Source organism: Pygocentrus nattereri, chromosome 13 (assembly GCF_015220715.1).
Source record: "Pygocentrus nattereri isolate fPygNat1 chromosome 13, fPygNat1.pri, whole genome shotgun sequence".
Classification (NCBI taxonomy): Eukaryota; Metazoa; Chordata; class Actinopteri; order Characiformes; family Serrasalmidae; genus Pygocentrus; species Pygocentrus nattereri.
In genome coordinates this window covers 35172616-35198441 of record NC_051223.1, presented here as the reverse complement: position 1 = coordinate 35198441, position 25826 = coordinate 35172616, and the positions used below count along the sequence as shown (strand labels likewise).

The following is a 25826-nucleotide window of genomic DNA, read 5'->3' as shown; positions in this document are numbered from 1 at the left end:
ATCTTTTTATTTAGTGACTTTTTAGAGACGTTTCAGAACAGATCCGATATACGGCCAAAATACTGTACAGAGAGAGAGAGAGAGAGAGAGAGAGAGAGAGAGAGAGAGAGAGAGGAGAGCTAAAGAGAGAGAAAGGGGGGAGAGAGAGAGAGAGAGAGAGAGAGAGAGAGAGAGAGAGAGAGAGGAGAGCTAAAGAGAGAGAAAGGGGGGAGAGAGAGAGACAGGGAGAGAGAGAGAGAGAGAGAGAGAGAGAGAGAGAGAGAGAGAGAGAGAGAGAGAGAGAGGAGAGCTAAAGAGAGAGAAAGGGGGGAGAGAGAGAGACAGAGAGAGAGAGAGAGAGAGAGAGAGAGAGAGAGAGAGATAGGAGAGCTAGAGAGAGAGAAAGGGGAGAGAGACAGAGAGAGAGAGAGAGAGAGAGAGAGAGAGAGAGAGAGAGAGAGAGATAGGAGAGCTAGAGAGAGAGAAAGGGGAGAGAGAGAGAGAGAGAGACAGTGAGAGAGAGAGAGAGAGAGCGAGAGAGAGAGAGAGAGAGGGAGAGAGAGGGAGAGAGAAAGGAGAGAGAGAAAATTGTAAAAAGTGAAAGATGCTTTGATGACATCATCTGCACTACTGTCTGTTATCTTCTACATCACAGCGACAGCACAGAGACCAAAGGGCACATTTGGGCTCCATTTAATCTCAGCGCGTCCACTAAATCGAACTGAATGGAATCAAATTCATTAAACAAAAAGAAACAGTGGCATTACGGCATGGACAGCTCGGGGCAGGGCTGGAATCAAATTGATTACAATTAACTTGGTAATTGAAAACCGCCATCATTTTCTTATTAGGGGAATTGAAATAAAATTGACCCCGGCACCAGCCTCAACTTGAAGTTAATTAAAATTAAATTGAAAAATGTGCTGAAGCTAAACAAATGGCAAGGCCCCATCAGAAGAACAGAAACAAACCTTTAGCTCAGACCTGCTCTCAGTGACCCATGATTAGCTCAGGCTTCCCTGAGCCTCAATACATGTGACCAAAACCTGTATAAAGACACAACAAAGAGCTTAAGCTGTAAAAATACAAGCACAGCATTCAGTATGCCCATTTTTAGGGGCGAACGATACGAACTCAAATTTGTATCACAGTATTTTCCACCATACGGATGATAATAATATAATGTACCAGTATAAATAACATCAACAACAATAAAAATAAAAAAAAAACTCATGGAAATTTCTGGAAAGGTGACTAACAAGAAATATGAGTGTCAAGATCGGACACAGTGCAGATGCTTGCAGCTCAAACTGAAGACAAAAGCCAGATCATGAAAACAGTAACCATGACGGAAGTCCAAACAAACAGACTGGAAGGCTCAGTAAGGCCCTGATAACGAAGACAATACTTTGCAAGGATCAATGCTAAATCCTTATTCTAAACAAACAGGTCACATGAAGGAAGAACAGGTCAGGGTAAGCAGTCAAGTTGTGAAGCAGTCCGGTGAAGAGTCATGTGAGGGAGACCTGAGGTCATGTGATCAAGTGAGGCGTTCTGAGAGATGCACTGTGTCCCAATTCAGGGACTGGATCCTTTGAAGGCTGCTTAGACCTGCGAAGGCTGAACCGAAATGAGGCGATCTGCCCTATGGCGCATTTTCTGTTTGCGTCACAGTACCGCTGTTCCTGTCCTTACTGTTGCACCACAAACACCTTTCTCTGTCAAGTTCATTTTACGTTCTTTAAAGATGAAGTCAGAAACTTTGATTTTAGTTGTTTATTTTCCATTTATTAGAGGTGGAGATACTTTACCAGGGCTACTGATGAGATATCTTTTTTTCCCCATTTGTATTGTTAGCCATTCACCTCAGTTTAAACCCAATACATATATTTATATTTATATATTTATATATATATATTTAACTCATATATAAAAGTGCACTTTTCAGCTGCCGTTCGCTCCTCTGTTGATGCTGCCATGTTCTCAAATCCTCCTCCGTCACGCCATGAACCTCGGAATAGGTAGGCTGGAGATGGAATCCACCTGTTGGATCTTTTGCTGCCATGACAAAGAAGGACACATTTCACGGCCACATATGAAGGGGACTTTGAAATGGGACAGTCTCGTCATGACGCAATTGGCCTTCAAATGCAGCCTCTGAAAGATGCAGCCCCTGAATTGAGACCCATGGATGGAGTTTGGAGGCTGGGAAGTAGTGACAGCAGGAATGGAGGGCAGCCTCAAGAGAGGTTTCTATGGCGCAGCCTGTACTGGAGATACAAATAACTCTTAGCATAGTCCAAGCTCATAACATTAAGGCATCAACCATCCCTCAAAACCCTCTACAGATTTGCTAATAGGTGTTAACAAACTCATTCCTGTAGCACTTCACTTGAAAGGCGTCTACATAACACATTCATAACGTCTTACATAAACACTCCACAGCTTGCTCAAGAATGTTTAAATTAATATTCATAAAGTTTACTTGTTTTATGTGACATTATTATGGACTACTGTCATTTTATACCGAAATACATTATTATGGACCATTATGTCATTTTATACCAATATACATTTTCAAAATGAGTCTAAATAAATCAAGTCAATAAATATGAACTTGCCCCTTTGGACAGAAAATGCTTTGGCACTTTGGCACTTTTTGGCTACACTTTCAACTTCTTTTAATCATTATTAGTTATTTTCCTAAACCAAAGACAGTTTATTAAACTTAAATAACATTTTTCTCAAGAATGTATAGACCGTTGGGTTGACCTTCTGTACATTCTAATAAAGCATCAGGTAAAAAGGAGAAGGAATAGAAACGTGTAAAATACAAATGGTTAAGAAAAACAAATGATGAAGTTGAAAGTGTCAAAGCATTTTCTGTCTAAAAGGGCAAAGGGCAAAATGATACAGTAGTCCACAGTCATATCATGTAAGACACGTATACTTTATGATTTATGAAAGTGTTAGCCTTACTCCCATGTGCAAAAATACACTAGCAAGCATGTGATCTATTATACAGGCGTATTCAAAAGTTTGGGCACCTCTGCTCAAATGACCTTTTGTTGATTTTCGAAGTGACAATAAGTTAACACACTTCTGCACTTTCATGCACGATTATCGTTTATTTGCTGAATTCAGCATACTGGACATAGAACTGTGGTATATAATACAGTCACTCAGCAAATAAACAGAAATCGCGCACTACAATTTGCAGAAAAAATATTCCAGTGTGCTCTCTGAAGGATGTGCTAACTCACTGTCACATAGAAGATCAACAAAACACGTCTAAACTTTTGAATGACTATACGTACAGAAACTGCATGCTTACAAAAGCACGCTCATAAATGCACACACATCCACATTCAGTCGTGCATGCATACGCAGAGTGAGTGTTTACATAAGCCCCTTATACGGGGCACTCTTTGCTCTGGTGCTATCTAGCGCTGGTAGAAACACAAAGGCTTGATGGAACAGTCGAGGAGCCAAGAGGCAACTTCAAAGGCAGGATTAAGAGCGGAAAGAACAGCACTGCTGGCAACACACCAGACAGAGGGCCGCAAAGAGCCCCAGACAAAACCCCACTGCTTCTGAGGCTTATACACATGCTTTTAGAGCATCTTGACATGCCAATCACATTCTGGCATACATGCTCACATGTGCTTTTCAGTGTCCAGCCTTGTGAAAATGCTGGAAGAGCTGTCAAACACTTCTCTCTGTCATTCCATGGACAATCTAATGGATGTTGAAGCGATAAAAGGGGCTATTAACCTCTCTCTTTACTCTCAAAAACAAATCTTGCCATTCAACTCAGTTGCATTAACACAGCAGCATTAATAGAACTCCCCTTTGTGGAAGACTTTTAGCCTGCTAAATGTGAGTGAGTGAGTTACCAACCAGGCCGATCAGGAGCTTCTTTAGTACCAAACATTTTGCAAAGCTATAAACAGTAGTAGCAGTCATCTAGAAGCATGAGTCAATATATCATGCAATTGATACAGATCAGGGTTTCTCAGCCTATGGGCTGCAGACCACCAGTGGGCCATGATGCACCCTTTAGTGGTCCACAGTACTGTACTCAGAGGGCGGCAGTAATTTGTAGTGGGCCAGTCATTGTGTGGCACCGTGGGCAGCGCTGTCGCCTCACAGCAAGAAGGGCCTGGGTTTGATTCCCTGGTTGGGTGACCAGCGTCCTTTTTGTGTGGAGTTTGCATGTTCTCCCCGTGTCTGTGTGGGTTTCCTCCCACAATCCAAAGACATGCAGTCAGGCCAATTGGACAAGGTGAATTGCCCCTAGGTGTGAGCGAATGTGTGTGTCTGTCTGTCTGCCCTGCGATGGACTGGCAACCTGTCCAGGGTGTATCCTGCCTTCTGCCCGATGACAACTGGGATAAGTTCCAGCACCCCCCATAACCCAGAAGGAGAAGTGGCTTAGAAAATGTGTGAAACATATAAATATAAAAAGAGACATACAAATAAAAACATCACAGTACTGGACTAATTAAACGTCATCAGTCTAATACAACACAGTCGTGGACACGCAGCGCAGACAGCAAACCAGAGAGAGAGAGATTAGTCAGTGTGCTTTGTTTGAAGTGGACTTATCACACCTTTTGCTGGCACTTACAGTCAGGTCACATACAGTCAACATAACATGTTTTCACTATTGACTCTTTGCAGACTCTCAGAAGTTGCTGTTAAAATCATTTGATAGTTAAGACGGTAATCGAAAAGTCCAGTAAATGAAATTTTATCAGAAAAAGCCTCAAAACTAAAAAGACATCTAGAAACCAAACAGCTATTCTTTTGAGAAATAGAGTATTCAGTGAAAATGCGATGGACTACAGAGCCAAATCACATCTACCTCATAATTTTTTTATGTTATTTTTCTTTATCTTGTGTTTTTTTTTTTTTGTAATGTTTTATATTTTTGACATACCTGCAAATTTTGCAAACCTACTTAAAACTAGAATGGCCAATCTGATCTTTTTCAGGCCTGAATTTTCAGTTTTTCAGTGGCAGTATTTAAAAAAAAGAATAAAGTTGCATTTAAAAAAGAATATTATGTGGGCTGCTATGCTTTGTAGTTATACACAGGTGGGACTTGGGGTGGAAAAGTTTGAGAATCCCTGTCATAGACTATTTAACATTAATTAATAATAAGTTCACATGGTTTGAAGCAAGTGTCTGATTTAGACAGGCAGATTGTGGCATTATTTTTGCCGAACCTGTTTTGGCTGAGTAGGTATAATTGAGGTGAGGGGTAAATTGTGAAAATTGGATCACATTGGAAATCTGGGACCTGTTTTTATTTACACTTGGACATGAACAACAGAAACTCTTAGACATGTAGAAAATGTCTAGGTCACGAGCAAATTTGAGGTATGAGTTTCACAAGCAGTCCTAGACCTTTGGACCCTCAACGTACACTGTATGTCCAAATGCTTGTAGACACCTGCTCATCTAGCGTTTCTTTTGAAATCAGGGGTATTAATAGAAAGTTTGTCCCCCTTTTGCTGCAGTAACAGCCTCTACTCTTCTGGGAAGGCTTTACATTGAATGTTGGAACACTGTTGTGAGGATCTGATAGCCTTCAGCCACAAGAGCATTAGTGAAGTCAGCTACAAATGTTGTATTCGCTCTAGTGAATGCAGTTCCACTGCTAAACTGCCCAACTGAACTGGTGTCAGCAACCTTAAAGTAGCTGAAATCAAGTCAAGTCATGTGTAAGTTTATTTATATAGAGCTTTTTACAACAGGTGTTGTCACAAAGCAGCTTTACTGAAAAATCCGGGTCTGAGACCCCATGAGCGTCACCAATGGCGACAGTGGCCAGGAAAAACTCCCTGAGAGCTAGAGGAAGAAACCTTGAGAGGAGCTAAGGCTACATTTACACAGCAGGTAAAAGTGGCCCGAATCCGATGTTCGTACCAAATCCGATTTTTCTTGTTTGGTTGTTCACATTATCTTTTAAATGTGATCTGTATGCGCCATCAGTCTGAACAGATCAGCTCCTAAACCGACCTGCATGTGCAAAAGAACAACTTACTTCATGAGGCAGCTCATCCAGACGTAAACAGTCATGACAGCCAGCGATCGCCAGTCACTCCCAGAGTTTTCGGTGTCGTCTTCGCCAGCATCACAGGAGCGCTTATGAAGTTCCAATGGTGGACAGCTGGGCTCATCACCCAGAATAATTTGATCTGCTTTATACTAGATGTTTAATATTTATTATCACAGTCACCACCACTTTACTGTATTCATAAGAACTTAAATCTTGTGTACATATTGCAAATTTCTCTTTATCTTTGTTTTAAATGATTAAAGTGTTTATTCTTTTATGTAAATGGTTGCAACTGTAACAACTGCAATTTCCCTCTGGGATCAATAAAGGATTCTGATTCTGATTCTGATTGATAAAGGATTCTGAATGGGTTTGAATCGCTGTAAAAAGGGCATGTTATTCGGCCACAGCCACCTCTTTGGTTCACGTCCTCAAATTCTTTAAACGCTGCAGCCTCAGTCTCCTCGGCTGTTTCGTTCAGAACCTCTTTGAACACGGAGTGGCTGCGACGAGTCTGATCGGATTTCAGTACCACATATGAAAGCGTCTCAAGTCAGATTCAGTGCGTTTTTTGCTGTTCACACTGCCACACAGATGAAAGGAAAAAGACAAGGAGGAAAAAGATCGGATTTGGGCCACTTGCTGTGTAAATGTAGCCCAAGACTCACAAGGGGACCCCGTCCTCCTCTGGTCGACACAGCATAGCAAACAGCACTAGTACAAAACATTAGAATACAAAACGAGGCAAAACAGGTGAAGCAATGGTTCGTTAAATAGTTTGTGTTTATGGAGAAGCAGCGTCAGGAGTGTCAGTTCATGCAGGTGAGGTTTGCACAGCTTTGTACAGCGTGAAGCTCCATGGTGGTCACAACGGTGCTGAATTCACTGTGTGAAGACTTGGGACATCCAGTGTAGACCAAAACAGATGTTCTCAATCCTGCTGTTGGAAATCTACCACCCCGGAGTGTTTAGTTCCAACTGTACAACATGTTTCATTTTAATAAGGATAAAACTGAGTCCTAGAATTAAAGGTTAATAAATCTACTACAATTTAATATTAGCCAGCTACTTAACCAGCTACATGCTGTTAACCTTTGCCAGTGCTCAGTGCAGAAGTAGGTTAAGAAACACATGTGCACACACACAGGCTCTTAATTAGAGTGACAGTGTGTGTGTGGAGCACTCCTCTCTCCAACCTGCTGGAGAGAGACTCCCCAAGGAGCCATTAACCTACACACACTGCAGAAAACTCCAAACATATTACAGTCTGAAGAGTAAAAGGAGGATGGAGGCTATAGTTAAAAACATAATGGCCTACAGGAAAATAAGATGTGATTACACAGAGCAATGTTAAATGCAGGTTCCAGTTCATGAGAACTGAGATTAAGTGTAGGGAAGCGCACAAAACCATCACAGATCTGTATGTGTTATAGCTAATTTAATCATTCCATACTCCAATCCACATTTTCAATTCATGCAAACCTAAAAGTCTGTGTTGGTACATCTGGACAGGTTTTTCTCCTCAAAAAGCCTTCAACCCACACAGCCTTTTCCCCGCTGCTCAAGTAGCGGGTTTGTTCTTCTACTCGAACGTCCCACTAGAAATAGATCAAAACATATATTCAAAGAAGCACAGAGACTGCTCTGAAGATAAAAGACAACCCAGTTTCTTTTTACTCATATACCCATACATTCCTATTAATTGTACATACCCTTAATAACTGCTAAAAGTAAGGAGAATGAGAAAAGCGGGCAGCCGCAGTGTAGCCCTTGGCCTAGTTTTCTAAAAGCACAGGAACGTTCAAATCATCTTAAAAATTAGTGACGTCTATAGCGCCTTGATGGTCTTCGGACCATGATGATTTCGGGCAAGTCACGATTGATCTGCTTTCGTAGTCGCTGAAACAACGAAACCCAATTTACACTTGATCGTTTTATGCATTTTGACTATCGCGATTAGTTGCCGATAAAGACTGTCTATAAGAAAATGGAGGTGCATTTAAACATGTTTGAATCCTTCTGATGAAACACTTCAAAACCATCTTAATGTCGTCTATGATACTGAAAAGGGAATTCCACTAAATTGCTGCATAATCTTTAAGGATTAACCCAAAATCGAAATCTAACCCTAAGCCTACAATGAATCACCTTTATAACCCAAAAGATGGCAGTAGGCAACATGATGATGATTCACCAAAATGATGTGTACTTGGAGTTAGATAGATAGACAGACAGATAGATATGATGATGATCACTGATCAGTATTGCTACAGACACAGGGGGAGATCTCAGAAGAAACGATGCAATGACGTGTATTTGTGTATGATCATTTCAGCAAACCACGACTTGTGGTGTGTCTAAACCTCACGTTCACATTACAAGCCTCATTTCTCAAATTTTGCTAAAATCCGATCTCTCTGACACGATGATTCAAATCAGTCATTAATGTGAACGAACCGGCGTCCTGAAATGACCCGCATGTGCACATCCTACATCAGTAACGTCATGTGAATGAATCACTGCATCATCAGCACAAACTAACGAGCAGAACGAGCTTCACTGAGAAGATCATCAACTCTGATCAGCTCTCAGCTTCATTATTAGAGCCAGACGAAGACGATAAAAGGTGAGTGCATTGCTTTTCCTTTGTTTACAAGCTTTAATTTCTCTTTGCTGCTGTTGCCATGGTAACGCTGAATGATGCTGCACATGCACTGGAAAAAAAGCACACAATCACTTAACTTAACTTAAATTCCGATCGGAGCATCTCATTAAGACCGCATGGCCACAAATCGAATACATATCCGATCTAGGACCACATATGAAAGTGACTCAGTTTACCTTTAACAACTTATTTATATGGTGCAGTGAGCTCTGGATACTAAAAAAGAATACTCTTAATCACTGCATTGATCCTTCAGAGGCCTCCACCTGGCTGTGATTGGTCCTCCCACTGCACCATTGTTCTGAGACCTCCTCCTTAACTGTGATTGATTCTACTCATTGCATCTTTGGTTTTAAGACCATCCCCTGACTGTGATTGACCCTAATTACTGCGTTGATTATTCTGAGACCTCCCCCCCTTACTGGGACTGATCCTTATCATTGCATTATCTCTTCTGAAGCCTCCCCCGTGTCTGCAGCAATACTGAGTGAGGAAAAGTATTTACAGCATCATGATCAGCAGTAATTCAAGTTTCTTTGTCTTCTATCATTTGAAGGACACTGCCGACTTAATCAATTGTGTTTCACTTAAGCAAAAAAACACTTAAGTGATACTTTTTTGATCCCACAAACGGGGAATTTCCACCTCCGCATTTAACCCATCCGTGAAGTGAAACACCACATACACACTAGTGAAAACACACACACTAGGGGGCAGTGAGCACACTTGCCCGGAGCAGTGGGCAGCCCTATCCACAGCCCAGGGAGCAGTTGGGGGTTAGGTGTCTTGCTCAAGGACACCTCAGTCATGGACTGTCGGTGCTGGGGATCACAGGGCCAGCTCCCTAACCTCCAGCCCACGACTGCCCCAGGTCAAGGTCATGTTCTTAGGCACAGGGCAAAGCAGAGGGCCTACAACTTACTTCGCTGTGATAAAATCGCAGTAATGCACGGTGTCAAGTGGCTTATTGCTTTTATAAAACGGTGGCCAAGATACACAATTTTTTTCTGAAATTAATTTGTCATTGTTATTAATCCACATAAACAAGTATTTCACCAAGAAATGTAGTTCCTTTAGAACTGGTATCATTGGCAAACAACTATGGATCGCTGAATGCGGAGACTGTTTGGTCACCTGTTACTGCATACTGTGGTCATTTCATGGACTTTTGAACTTTTTGCCATATAACAATGAACTTGTGATAGCACCGCACTGTTTAATGTAAAACGCTTCACTTTACTTTTTGGTCACTAAAGTGCCATTGCAAGTCTTATTCAGCACCACACCAATGGTGCCTTCTTCTCATGCATCTCAAAGGGCTCTGTGCTCCCTACATAGTGCACTATATAAGAATTTAAATACCTGATCCTGCAGCCCAACAGTGCAAAAAATAGCTAAAAGTCATATGGGACTCCGCCACATCCATACTAGATAAATGATGCACTATTTGGCTTTAGAGGCTAGAATTTCTAAACTTTCATAGCTAGCACCCTATTTAAGGAGTATGGAGTCATTTGGGATTCGGTTTGATGCGACTTCTGACTGAATCATAGACATCTGAAGCGGTTAATCCATGTGATATTGTTTCGACTTTTATATTGCTGTTTTACGATGAATCATATTGTAAGTACTTTAATTCAAGTCTGTGATATTAATGATGTCGTTGTTTAGGCTGTTTGCTCTTTTAGCCTGTTAGCTAGCTGACCAGCCTAGTTCTAGTTAAGAATATAAGGTGTCAGTCCCTCAGTTTAAACAGAAAATGGGTTCTTACTTCATCAGTACACTCGGCGGTTCATGCAAGCAGCATGAGAATCAAAGATTATTCCATTAACAGCACCAGGGTTTTTTTTTTCATGCTATGGCGCAGTGATACACAAATCAGTTGCTGTGAGGCGTTCGTAGGTATGCATGTATCATGGAATTTACCACTTCAAATGTGTCTCAACAAGTCAGATTTTAGGACACAGCCTATCCATTTTATAATAGACAGGTAACAATGAGAATTTGTAGACCATCTACATTGGACCATCCATATAATGCACCCGATGCATAATACGTCACAACACAAACACAGGACAGGTACGATATGCAGTGGACAACATATTTTGCATTCTCTGATTAAATAGTTCAGGCATATTATTCCGCAAAAGTCATAAATCCTCACACTGTACCCTTCACAATGTAATCACTTTCTAATCCAGTGTAAAACCCAAAAGCAAAGAGCTCCTCTGCACTGCAGAATAGAAAGAAAAGGCAATAGGAGACCCAGTGAAGAAAGCTCTCTGACTCTGCCATAGCCTAAAGCAGACAGATCAGTAAAAACTAAAACAGCTGTGCTTTATCTGCTAATAGATCTCTGAACAGCTTCATGGCCTCAGTGCGGGGGGATGGAGCTACCAAGGCCATGCCGTTCAGAGAAGCAGTCAAATCTGATTTATCCCACACGTCCCATTCCTATCTGATCTACTCACTGAAGACTAAACATGACTAATCCCATCTTTCACTGCTGCTTTCATTCAAATGCATTTATTACATTACATATTCCCAATATATATCTGATCTCACTCAGACCAAACATACATAATCAGATCCTTTCTAGTGTGACGTTTGGACATGGCAGTTTCAGCAAATCACCACTTGTGGTGTGTCTAAGCATTTACATTACATTACCCAAAGCAGCTCACAGTATAATCATGTTATAGAGTTATAGGCAATGTAGTGTTAGGATTTCAAGTTAAAAGTTGGGGAAAATTACATTTTGGAAAATATTTTGAGGAGGTTGCCAATAATAATAATAATAATAATAATTCTTCTTCTTCTTCTTCTTATTATTATTATTATATTATCACTATATATATATATATATATATATATATATATATATATATAGCACTTGTCATTCCGGCAGCGCAAAGTGCTTTATAGACAGATGATGAAGTTTAACAGTAATATAAGAAATTCTAACTATTAATATAGAATCAAATAAGAATCATATAACACCACAAGACGTAGTTTTAATTAAATGCAGACTTAGAGATACATTTTTAAATGCTTTTTAAAAGTGAGCACTGAGCTTGACTGTCTAATAAAAGATGAATTATGTTCAACAGTTTGGAAACATAATAACTGAACGAGTCTCACCATTTTTCTGTATTTTAGGTCTGTATTCTGTATTTTCTGTATTGCAGATCTAAGATCACATGCTGGAACATAAACATATAGACACCAAGATGTAAGCAGTGCTTTGAGGTCATTTAGAGCCTTAAAAACTAGCAGCAGAGCTTTGAAATTTATTCTGAATGATACAGGTAGCCTGTGCTATTCATTTAAAATGTGAGGGATCTGTTCTCTCTGCGTTGTTTTTGTTAGGATGCTGCTGCATTTTGCCTGAGTTGTAAGGAATGTACTGTTTTCTTAGGAAGTCCAGCAAGAAGATTATTACAGTGATCAACTCTGCTTGTAACAAATGCATGAACAAGTTTCCCTGCATTGTTCTGAGATAGAAAAGGCCAAACTTTATTGATATTTCTCAAAAAGCTACTCAGCTTCAGAGTCTATGATCACACCCAGATTTCTTAATTCAAGTTTGGTATATGAAGCTAAAGAAGCAAGTTTTCTCATGAAGCATTTTTCTGTACCAACGATCAGTATTTCAGTTTTTTCGCTATTCTGTTGTAGAAAATTGTGCAACATCCACTGAGAAATATCTGAGACACAGCAGCATGTACAAAGAGAAAAGCAAAGGCCACAAAACCGAACTTTGAGGGACTCCACAAGAAATGCCAAATCGTTTTGATGAATGATTTCCCATTGAAACCGTGAACTGCATATAATTTAAACCATTCTAAAACTGTGCATGAGAGGCTGACCCAGCATTCAAGATGGATTGAAATCTTGTGGTCAATGCTATGACAAATGTGCGTTTTAACAAGTTTGAAATGGACAAAGTGATATTGAAGAGAAAATACACACAGGAAAAAATATCAGCTTTGGAACAACATTGTTTACAATACACTGCCATGGGGTCATTTTCAAAAATGCCATTAATTTTTCCAACTGACACACAACAGTTAGACTACTGGTGTGCTACAAAATATCAGTATCCTCAGAGGCCTATTGTCTGTATTTATTGACTTTTCGCTGCAGTTTTGTGTTAAATATAGAACAGTGGATCTAGGGGAACTTTTTATTTTGCTCCTCACTCAACACCTGGCTGTAATGAAGAATGACAAAGCTTCATTTAATTTCACTTGATTTACAGTTTGATTTACTGGGGCAGTCGTGGGCTGGAGATTAGGGAACCAGCCCTGTGACTGGAAGGCTGCTGATTCAATCCCCTTGGCTGACAGTTCGTGACTGAAGTGCCCTTGAGCAAAGCACCTAACCCCCAATTGCTCCCCGGGCACCGTGGATAGGGCTGCCCACCGCTCCGGGCAAATGTGCTCACTGCCCTCTAGTGTGTGTGTTCACTAGTGTGCATGTATGTGGGTGGTTCACTGCATGGATGGGTTAAATGCAGAGGCCTAATTTCACAGTGTGCAAACACACACAGTGACAAATGGTTGTAAATTCTATTCTATTCTAGTTTGCTGGCAAAAACGTAGCTTTTACTCCAGTTCAGGGCCTGTTTAACCTTGGTGTTCTGCACTCATCATGGCTTCCTACAAACATGGTAACTTTAACTATGTATTTGCTGCAATTCTGCCTCAGAGATAATGCTATCTGGCATGTCGCCCGGTGCCAGTAATGTTATATTCATTATAAAATGTGATTTATTTTTTATCCTTTTTTTAGTGGTAGAGTGAACGGCAGAAGTGGAGTGGGATCTATGGAGAGAGGCCTTCTGCTGCTGGCTCACAATTATAGGGAAGTGAGGGCCATATGATGTGTTTCAGTTCAGTAACCTTTAACTGATCTCTAATGGGAGGTTGGGGCAGAGAGTGTGAGTGAGTGTGAGCAGAAGAAAAATACAGGGACTGGGAGAGAGATAGAGAGCATGTCTGGCAGAGAAAGAGAGGGAGGGGGAGCAGGAGAGAGAGAGAGAGAAGGATGAGCGGTGTTTAATGGATTTTGTTGAGGGAAATTAATCACGCCTCTGCCACCATGATGTCATCATCACGAGTCATCACTGTGGCTAGATAGAGGAAGGTCACGTTTACCCCGCCTGAGCTACACATACACAAACACACGTCCTATGTGTTTTATAAATATGTAAGTGTCTATATAATAATAATAATAATAATAATAATAATGAATAAAGTAATTATAAAGTACAGTTATATATGTACACAAACAAATATGTGTGGGTAATAATTTTATATATATATCTTTAATATTTATATCTTTTTCTTCTTCTTCTTCTTTCGGCTGCTCCCTTTAGGGGTCGTCACAGCGGATCATCTGCCTCCATCTTGCCCTATCCATTGCCTCCTCTACTTTCACACCAACCATCTCCATGTCCACCTTCACTACATCCATAAACCTTCTCTGAGGTCTACCTCTTCTCCTTCTGCCACATCTGTCTCCACCCACTCCATCCTGCCTGCACCCTCTTCCTCACCTCTTTTCTACACTGTCCATTGCTCTGGATGGTTGACCCAAGATATTTGACGTCCTCCACCTTTACGACCTCTACTCCTTGCATCTTCACCTTTCCACCCACCTCCCTCTCATTCACACACATGTATTCCGTCATGTCTCTACTGACCTTCATTCCTCTCCTCTCCAATGCAAACCTCCACCTCTCCAGATTCTCTTCCACCTGCTCTCTACTCTCACCACAGATTACAATGTCATCTGCAAACATCATGGTCCATGGAGCCTCCTGCCTGACCTCATCTGTCAACCTGTCCATCACCATTGCAAACAAGAAGGGGCTCAAAGCTGATCCCTGATGTAACCCCACCTTCACCTTGAAACCATTTGTCACTCCAACTGCACACCTCACCATTGTCTCATTATCCTCATACATGTCCTATACCAGCCTAACATACTTTTCAGCTACACCTGACTTCCTCATACAGTACCACAGTTCCTCTCTTGGCACCCTATCAAATGCCTTCTCTAGATCCACAAAGACACAATGTAGCTCCTTCTGACCTTCTCTGTACTTCTCAACGCAACACTCTCGCCTTAGCCTTGCTTCAACAACTCTTTCCCATACCTTCATGGTGTGGCTCATCAACTTTATACCTCTGTAGTTACTGCAGCTCTGCACATCACCCTTGTTCTTAAAAATGGGGACCAGTACACTGCTTCTCCACTCATCAGGCATCCTCTCACTCTCCAGGATTTTGTTAAACAACCTGGTTAAAAAGTCCACTGCCTTCTCTCCTAAACATCTCCATACCTCCACAGGTATGTCATCTGGACCAACTGCCTTTCCATTCTTTATCCTTTTTAAAGCTGCCCTCACTTCCACTTTACTAATTCTCTGCACTTCCTGATCCACTATCTCTCCCCCCGTTGTCCTCCTCTCTCTCTCATTTTCCTCATTCATTAGTTCTTCAAAGTCCTCCTTCCATCTACTCAACACTCTCTGTTCACTCACTAGTACATTTCCCTCTCTATCCTTTATCAGCCTAACCTGCTGTACATCCTTTCCAGCTCTATCTCTCTGTTTAGCCAAACGATACAAGTCCTTTACTCCTTCTTTACTGTCCAGCCTCTCATACAGCTCATCATAGGCCTGAGTCTTTGCCTCTGCCACCATTCTTTTCGCTATGTGACTAGCCTCACAGAACTCCTGCCTACTTCCTTCATCTCTCTGGTTATCCCACTTTTTCTTAGCTGCCTTCTTCTTCTGAATACTCTCCTGGACTTCCTCATTCCACCACCAACTTTCTTTGTCTTCTTTCCTCTGACCAGACGAAACACCCAACACATTCTTGCCAGTTTCTCTCACCACCTTAGCTGTAGTTTCCCAGTCCTCAGGTAGCTCCTCACTGCCCAAAAGGGCCTGTTGCAATTTTTCCCTGAACTGCCTGCAACCATCCTCCTCCTTCATCTTCCACCGTCTAATCTTTGGCTCTGTCTTCACTCTCTTCCTCTTCTTTGTTTCTAATCTCATTCTACAGACAACCACCCTATGCTGCCTTGTTACACTTTCCCCTGGCACCACTTTACAATCTCCAATCTCCTTTAGGTGGCATCTCCTGCTAAGGATATAATCCACCTGTGTGCACCTCCTTCCACTCTTGTATGTCACCCTGTGTTCTTCCCTCTTCTGAAAATACGTGTTCACCACAGCCATTTCCATTCTCTTTGCAAAATCTACAACCATCTGACCTTCCGCATTTCTGTCTTTCACACCATACATACCCAGCACCTCTTCATCCCCTCTGTTCCCTTCACCAACATGTCCATTGAAGTCTGCACCAATCACCAATCTCTCCTCTCTAGGGACACCATCTACCACTTCATCCATCTTACTCCAAAATTCCTCTTTCTCCTCTAACTGACAACCAACCTGTGGTGCATATGAACTGACCACATTCAAAATTACACCATCAACCTCCAACTTCAGGCTCATGATCCTGTCTGACACTCTCTTTACATCCAGAACACTTTTCCCAAGCTGTTCCTTTAGGATTATCCCTACTCCATTTCTCTTCCTCTCTACACCATGATAGAACAGTTTGAATCCACCTCCAATATTCCTGGCCTTGCTTCCTTTCCCTCTGGTCTCCTGAACACACAGAATATCTACCTTCCTTCTCTCCATCATGTCTGCAAGCTCTCTGCCTTTACCAGTCATTGTCCCTATGTTCAGAGTCCCTACTCTAACCTCCACACTCCTGCCTTTCCTTCTCTCTCACTGCATTCTAACCCGCCTTCCTCCTCTCCTCTCTGATATATATATATATATATAAATGCATCTCCAGAATAGTAACTTTACAGGAGAAGGAAAAAACCTACTTTACTTTTAATGTAACTCAATGGAACCAGAATTTTTTCCAAGTCATTTTGGGCCATTTCCTTTCACCATGAAATTTACACACAATGTAAAGAGCAACAGGTATTTTCAAACTATGCCAAAGACTGAAAAATGACAAAAATGGAAATAGAAACAAAATAGAAACTTTACAGGAGAAAGTAAAAATATTTGTAACTTTTAATCTAAGTTAATATAAAGACAGATTATTATTAGAGATTCTGGAGCATTTCTATTGGTCCATTTATTATAAAAATTCACACAATGTGAAGGACAGCCGCTGTGTTCACATGAGGAAGATAAATAAATGGAGATACAGTACAAGGTACTTTTTGGACAGTGACAACCAGCAATATAATCGCTGTTGTTGGAACAAAATCTTGTATCTCAATACATTCTTTACTTTTAATGTACGTCAGTGGAATCAGACCCCCCCCCCTCCCCCAAAGTCATTTCGGGCCGTTTCTTTTTTGGTCCGTTCATCATGAAATTCACACACAATGTAAATGACAACAGATATTTTGAAATTGTCAAAAACTGAAAAACAGCAAAAATGTGTATATATAGTTCTGAAAATGTTTAAAAGCACATCCCCCTTCTCAAACAAGCATGCTGCCATACACAAGGCTTGGCTACATGTTCCTGTGCGCGTGTATCTCGCCTGCACTTCATCCCTCATGTAAAATGTATCAGCTGGCGCACAGTGCATTATTCAGCAGACAGCGTGGCACAGCCTCACAAAGGACTATAAGTTTGCAATGAATATATTAGAGACAGTGCATCAGTGACAAGGCTGGAAAAACTCACACAGGAACAATTTGTGTCATGTGTTGTTTTTTTTTTCTGTGATGATCCATTAATGTCATGCAGTGCAGTGGAGTGACAGTGATTCAGTACTGATGTGTGAGACACTCCATCTCATCGCTCTGCGTCCTTCACCACATCTGAAGTGAAATATTCAGACGTCCAGTGCTCTCTGGGCTGTCATGGACCGTCCAATTGCATAGACATGAAGAGATTACAGTTTTTAGCTGCTCCTCAATCCTGACATGTGCTACTATGATGTTGATCTACTGGTGTAGCTGTTTGGTGGTTTTTGAATGGCAGACGAATGAATCAGATCAACATCTCTACAGTGACCTACTGAAGGATCAAACATAAAATGGAATATCTGGGAAACATCCCAAAACAGCCTTAAAAAAGACCATCTTAAAAATAAAGGTGCCAGAAAGGTTTTTTTTTTTTTTTTTTTTGGAGTGATACCATAGAAGGTTCCCTGAAGAACCCTTAAATGGACGGCTCTTTAAAGGAACAGTTTGGCAAAACATGTCATTTACACTAATTTCTCCACTCCAAATTTAGTCAATCAGCCAAGACATGTTTGGTGTCCAAGCTTTAAATTATAGTCGGGTCACTGGATCCACAAGACTGGTGCTGCTAACACTAAAAGTCAGTTCAGTAGTCAGCCAAATATCTTCCATGCTCTGAGCATTCAGCTACGCGGCGACGTTTTATTTATTTTTATAGTTTATAGTAAGTCATGCTGAGTCCTAAACCATGCTGACAGTTCTGTGTGACCTTAACGAAGAGCTGGATGAAGTTTGAGTGGCTTAAGAGACGTTGTGGGGATGCATTTATGGAGAAGGTTGAGGTGACTATTGACACATAGCTCTAAAGTAAAGTAACAATGTTTGAACGCCAAAGCTGAAAGCTTTGAAAATGTAAAGCTTAGCATTTCCAGTTTTCACGCCATTGTAGTCTTTTAAAAATCTATGTTTTTAAATCAGAAGCTCACGGGTGGAAATATCTCAGTCTATACACTTTACAATATGCAGTCATTGAATGGACTCTTAACCTAAAATTCATGGAAAGCACCTCATTTTTTCAGCTTTGGTTCGGTATCATGGCCAGTTTTTCTCTTGCAGTTTTCCTGATATTTTCTGCTTCCTGAGGATATCACATCTAATCTTGAGGCTTCCTGAGTACGAAACCTCTTTTGCATGTGTAAATTCGAATGGAAAAAACTCGACAAGTGCAAGGAAGTGAATGAACTCCGGATGGGAAAGGGCAGGAAGCGGCTTTTGCACGTACTGCAAAACTGCGACTCTGCACTGCAATATTATGGCAATTGATCTTAATAGAGCAATAGGGTAAGTGTTGCTCTGAAGGGAGACTGACAAACAGGTGCTCTTTGATCTGAATAAGAGAGAGATTTCAGCTTTTGTGCTCATAATTGCATTGAATTGGACCCCCCCCCCCCCCCCACACACACACACATACACACACACACAGGCCCTGTATGGGCTACAAAAATGAATTCCTTAGTCTTGCTGCATAACATGAATAACAAGACCACAGCTTCGTAAGCTTTGATTTTTACTTAGCAGGAGTGGTTGGACTAAAAGCATTTAAAACCACCATAGTAGTTCCACTAAAGTCAGATGGCTAATGAGGAACGAAAGGCAGCAGCCCCCTATTATCATTTAGCAAATTGCACCATGCTACTGGTGAATGTAGCTTTCAAATCTCATTATCCGTGCAAGCATGTAACGTTGACAGGACTACTTAACTAAGCTAGCATGTGAAGTTTAATAGGACTACTTTAAAGAAAGTCAGTGTCAATAACGCCTTCAAAGGAGTTTTTGTTTTGTTTTTTTTTTTCCCCCCCAGAAGGGATTTACTCATTTCCAATTCTACCCGCTAGCTAGGTCTCCCCCAATCACAGGATGCTGCCAAGCTGAGAGGCGGAAGGCTAGCACAGACTTCCATGGAGTCACATGAAAAGCCACCAGATCTTTTTTAACGACAACTCATGCAATGTCACTGGACAGCTCAACACACTTGGAGGACAACACTAATGGCTGATTCTGTTATGTCAGATAACAGGAACCCAATTTAATGTTTATCCTCTGATTTTTACCCAGTTTTCTCACCAACTTAGACACTCCCATTTCCAACTCTGAGCTAGGTCACCCCAAATCACGCAGTGCTAACTACCTAGGAGAGTGCAGGCTAGCGTATTCTTCCTGCAAGACATGTGAAACACCACCACGTCTTTTCTAACTGCTGTTAATGTAATGTTATTGGACAGCTTAACATGCTTGGAGGAGATGCCAATTTGGTTACATCAGCTTACATCAGCAACGTTATTTTAACTGCCAATTTGGTTACTTCAGCTAACAGACATCCAATTTTTTTTCTTTTTTCTTTGTTCTTCCCAATTTAAATATGACCAGTTCCACCTGTGGCCTCCTCCTACACACAATGCTACTAAGCTGGGATGATAAAGACTAGTATGTACATCCTCCAAGACACACATTTCAAACTGCCCTTGTCACACTGTCATTGGTAAACTCAACACACTTGGAGGAGAATGCTAATTGCCCATTCTGTTACACCTGTTGGGGCAGTCGTGGACTGGAGGTTAGGGAACTGGCCCTGTGACCGGAAGGTTGCCGGTTCGATCCCCAGCACCAACAGTCCATGACTGAGGTGTCCTTGAGCAAGACACCTAACCCCCAACTGCTCCCTGGGTGCCATGGATAGGGCTGCCCACCACTCCGGGCAAGTGTGCTCACTTCCCCCTAGTGTGTGTGTGTGTGTGTGTGTGTGTGTGTTCACTAGTGTGTATGTGGTGTATCACTTCACAGATGGGTTAAATGCGGAGGTGGAATTTCCCTGTTTGTGGGATTAAAAAAAGTATCACTTAACCAGCTAACCCCAGTTTAAATAGGGCGAATTCTACCTGCTAACTAGGTCTCCCGCTATTATACAATGCAAAGGCTAGTATGTGCTTCCCCCGAGACACACTTTTCAAACTGCCACTAACACACTGTCATTGGAAAGCTCAACACGCTTGGAGGAGAATGCTAACTGCCAATTCTTTTGCATCAGCTAACAAAGACCCACAGCTTTTCTATTGACGGTCCCACCTGCTAGCTAGGTCTTCCTCTTTCACATAATGCCACCAAGCTGGGATGGTAAAGACTAGCATGCACTTCCTCTGAGACTCACTTTTTAAACTGCCACTAACAACGTCGTTGGCAAACTCAACACGTTTGGAGGAGAATGCAATTATGTTATGTCAGCTAACAGACGTGTGCATTGGCTGTCGGTCTCAGGGGAGGCCTACCCAAAGAACACAGGAACACTTGTGCTCTGTTGGTGATCAAACGTATCTTTCTGGCCAAATCTTATGACAGAGTTCAGTATATTTTGATCAGCTGCTATCTATCATTACTATTGACCATAGACAACTCTATCAGTTCAGCTAAAGACAGTTATGCTAAAAGCATAGAAGCTAGCATCGTATATGGTGCAGTCGTTTAAATGGCTATAAAATGCCCCTTCGTTTATATCATCAAGGGTGTCAAACTGAAACGTCCAATCACACACTTCCTTCTTTTCGCTATCAATTTATTTATGAAGCAGTTCTTACTCCTTTAATAGTAAATCATTGCTTAAGGCCTCAGAATGAGGTTTCAAAAGATGCTAATCACAAGCTCTGCTGTTCTTTCTATGAAGGGCTGATCTAGGTCATATCATGCACTGCCTGTCTAGCAGCGTTTTAATCCCAAGAGAGGAAATTAGCCAACGAGATGAATCAATTATGGCTGCGTGCAATTAGGCTCATCACTCAAACTCGGTTTCAGCATTAGCAGTTTGATTCATAAATACAACGCGCCAGTCTATCAGCGAGCTCCCACAGCTCTCATGTGACTGGCTGCCCCAGCTTGTGAATGTGAAGCAGAATGCAGTCAACCACCACCAACAATGACAACAACGATGCCAGCAACAACAATTGCATTGCCACGCTGTGATTGTTGAGGAAAGGACAGAGAGAACCGGCCAGCCGTGGTGTTCGGCGTGGGAGCAGGCTGAGTTATGCAGGTGCTAAAATATTCAGCAGTTCTTTTAATTTTAGGGCTGAGACCCAGATTCAGCATCATTCATGACGAAACGTTCGGAACAGCATTCGTTAGATCGTGAGCTGCAGAAAGTAAAGCAAAACCAGCACCATCCTCTGAAGGAGAAAGAGATAAAGATCCGCTACATTAGACATCCAACACAGCACAACCTAAAATGCTCCATATTCCTGGAACGGATTGTTCATCAGTTCCAGATATGAAGATATGAGCACTATTGATATTCAGCTTGGCCCACTGCAGAAACTAGGACACGGTCTAGCGCCACAAAAGCAGACCCATTAAGGGCATAAAGTCTCAATACTGAAACAAAACCACTGAAGCCTTAATCTCCTGATTACCCCATTCAATTCCTCCCAATCCTCCCTTAGGCCCCAAAACACCATAGTCACTAACCCTGACCATTAGCTTAGCCTCTAACCACAGCACTGATTTAACTCATATGAAACCATTTTAGATGTAATAACTGCCTCATAAAAACTTATTATTTCTCCAGGTGAAAATAGATTTAGACTTATTAGGGTGAGAAACAACTGAGTGGGCAATTTGTAAATCAATCCAACACCTCGTGAAGGCGGAGCTCAACGTAAGGGGCGATGGTGCACTAATCAACATTATCTGACGAACAACATGCCTGTTAGCCCATGGATGTAATATAATCTCACATGGCTAAAAAAAACTGCAATTAAGCATGTTGATGCTACAGTATGTAAGATTATGGGATTTGGAGACCTCTCTCGTCCTCTCTGAAAAGAAATGAATGCATGTAACATGCAGAGGAACATTTTGTGACACTGGTGGTGTTTCGGACCCCTTCCACGAGGGGATGAATCTGATAATTGTGAGTGTGCTGAAACTATGTTCAAAGAGAACTCAGTCCAAACTTAATGAAGGGCATGTCTTTCGAGGACGTGAATCAGCTATTGTCATCATGCATTCATCAGTAAAATGTTGATTTTGAATTTGAAACCTAAACATCGGCTCGGGCACTAATATGTAAAGAAGCCTCAATGCCTCTGATTTATTATGATTTCAATTACTGTAGTTATTTATTTATTTATTTATTCATTGAGACCTTTCCACAGTGTGCCAGCAAAAACTTAAGTTGTCCCCAGATATGTATTCTCATTATGAGATCAGGTAAGGCCCCAGGATACTAGAATTTCACCAATGCGAACATTTGATCATGTGACCTCAAAGATATCAGCCAATGCAATCATATATGGTTAAAATGAAAGAAACTCCAACAGTTTGTTATTCATTAAATACTGCTTTACTGACTGATATGACTACCAACTGTCAATGCACTCTTTTCTTTAATTCCAACAGTCTTAAGTATGTACATACATAAAGCCAAAGTTAATACATTAATAATGTGATTAACTATTAACACCTCATTTTCCTAGCTTGACCTTTCAAACCATCTGTGGCCGTACAGGCTGAAGCCCAGCTGCAGCGTGCTGTATGTTGCTATGATACAATCTGTGATTGTAGCCCTCTTGTTCAAATACAGCTTTAAAACGGCTGTTAAGAAGGTACCTTCAGCACAATACACTGCAGTGCTCGCAGAAGACCAACGGATTAATCAGCGAGTGGTAAAATAACCAAAACAACAAAGTGGAAATCCCCAGCTTACCATGACAGCCTCCACTGTAACAAGAACCCATGAGCTGTATGAACAAGAGTTAGATGCTACGATCACAGAGGAGTTAAACTGTTGACTTTCTATATGATATATGTTGCTGCTGTTGGAACAAAACCTTGTATCTCCAAAATGATAACTTTACAGGAGAAGAAAAACAACACATACTTTACTTTTAATGTAAGTCAATGGAACCAAACATCTTTTCAAGTAATTTTGGGCCATTTCTTTTCATCCATTCATCAACAGGCATTTTCAAACAGTGCCAAAAATTGAAAAACACATTGGCTGGAACAAACAGCCACATGAGTACATTCTGAAGAAGCTTATTTTCTCCACTCATACAGCTTTAACGAAATGCACTACTTGGAAAAAACTCTTTAGGATCAAATTTAATCAAATAACTTGATAAATTGCTTTTAATTATTGTAATTGTTTGAAAGCTCTAAAAGCCACTTAAGCTCCATAACTAATCTTACAAGTTGAAGAGCTCTCACAATGTTGATCTGTCAAAACAAGGTTTTGGTTGTTGAAAACAGTGTTACATTGCTCAATGTGGTTCAGTTATCAATGCTTTACTGGAGAGATTTAAGCATCAATATCCTTAATATGAATATGTTGTACAACATATTAGTGTTTCACACTAATAATGACAGGACGATGCTCTAGAAGTTCATTCATCTCCATCACTGGAATGGATTTTTTAAGGTAGAAGGTCTTTAACTTGGATCTTCTACACTACAGACAAAGCTGGGTTGCTTATATGAGTTGGGAATAAAACAATCGTGTATAGCAGTGAAATTACTTTGACCTGCTTTAGGCTGTGTGTGTGTGTGTGTGTGTGTGTGTGTGTGTGTGTGTGTGTGTGTGTGTGTGTGTAACATTTCAATCAGTTAATTGTGGCTTTGAAAGAACAGCTCAAAGTGTTCAGTTGCTTTAGATGATGAGTTAAAAGCTGAAGTGCTATTAAAAAGACTTTCTGACCCTCATTAACATTAAGCAAACACTCTAAATGAGGCGTGTTAAAAATATATATATTACACCAAATTAATTAGACGCTTAATTAGACCCATGATTGAACATGGCTTGATATGCCGATTTTTGTACTGGAGTTCTGTGGTCAAATTGGATAGAAAATATACATGTAAATGAAAAGCATAACTTTTTGGCACAAATATTTCTAGATTTTTTTTGAGCACTGCACCTAAATTTTGGGGGCACAGTAGTTTTCAGTGCATTGCTCCCATTAAACACACTCAAAACCTTCAGCGATCTGCTCTGTGCTGTAGAGCGTTCTCGCAGTGTGGCACACATATGAACCAATAACTGGAATATTGGGCTTTGGTGAATCACAGTGCACAACTTCAGCAGCCAAAATGAAACCAACAAACCAAAATAACACTAAAACAGCTGTGTATTGGGAGAAGACTTGTACTGCTTACTTTTCAAATTGAGTCTCAATGAAAACCAGAGTCTGCAAGTTATGAAGGACCTCATCAAACATACAAGGTGATCCCACTCCCTGCATTTTCTGCACTTTGCCTGGACATGGGGTAAAAATAAGAAATGGGACTGGATCTATCTCTCGCTTTTGAGTGTCACCTTGCCCCTTGGAACTGAGGTACGAGGGGTGATGGTTGAAATCTTCCCCCCAAAATGGAACAACCCTTCAATAAAAAAGAATATTACTTCATTAACAGGCTACTAATGGTGCTTTCTAGGCGACCCTGCCAGTCTGCAGTGATTATTTATTATTGTCCACCCCTAATTCTTCGGTGATACGAAGCTGAACTCAGCTATTCACCAGCTTCTTTTTCGAATTTTCCTGCTCCACCTTAAATCGAGCAGCAGTTCTGGTGGCTTAGGGCTCTGCACCATTTAAGGTGGAGCAGTAAATCAACAACATACTACTAGTGATTATGCTCATCATGAAGAAAACGAGTATAATACACTGAAACGGCATTAAACTAAAGAAATACGATGGTTGTCGTAATTTTCAACAAAAAATATTTACATTTGTGGGTCTCTTGCGCAGCCACCTTGTTGGTTTTTCCATTTTTTCTCATAACACTGTTTGGAGTGAGCCTCTGAATAACCTCGGTTTGGAGGGCCATGTAGCCCTAATGCTTCACCCTACCCTTCTATCGAAAAGTGGGACACCCTACCCCTAGACGTGAAAACGCAAAATTGAGGGGTAGGGCTAGGTAGAAGGGGCAAGGGGTGAAATGGGATTGGTCCATACACGAAACCCAGCCTGTGAAATAACTAACAAAGAGAACAACACTATTATCACTACTACTGCTCAGTGCTAGACCATGACTGTTAGAGCAAGGCCTTCAAGTTTGAGCCATAAATGTCAAAAACGGCTCTATAATATTGTTAATTACTGCAAGCAAAGGATTCTAATAGTAGTAGTGGCAGTATTGCGCTAGCATTTCTAACATCTGACTGAAATGAGCTGCTCAAATGTTCTCACAGTCAGTCACTTCCAGAAGGCCTAGAGCAGAGGAGAACAATTCTGGAGGGCATAGTCCAGCATAACTACTCAAACACAGCTGATTACAATTATCCATTAACTGCCAGGTTTAGAGGCTTTGCTAAGATAGTGACACCTC

The 25826-nt window shown here is 41.1% G+C and overlaps 1 protein-coding gene across 4 annotated transcripts in view; it reads right to left on the bottom strand.

Moving 5' to 3' along the window:
- The window catches only part of rgs7b (regulator of G protein signaling 7b), a 200659-nt gene that overhangs the window by 166412 nt on the left and 8421 nt on the right, over positions 1–25826 (bottom strand). The gene's annotated exons all lie outside the window — the stretch shown is intronic.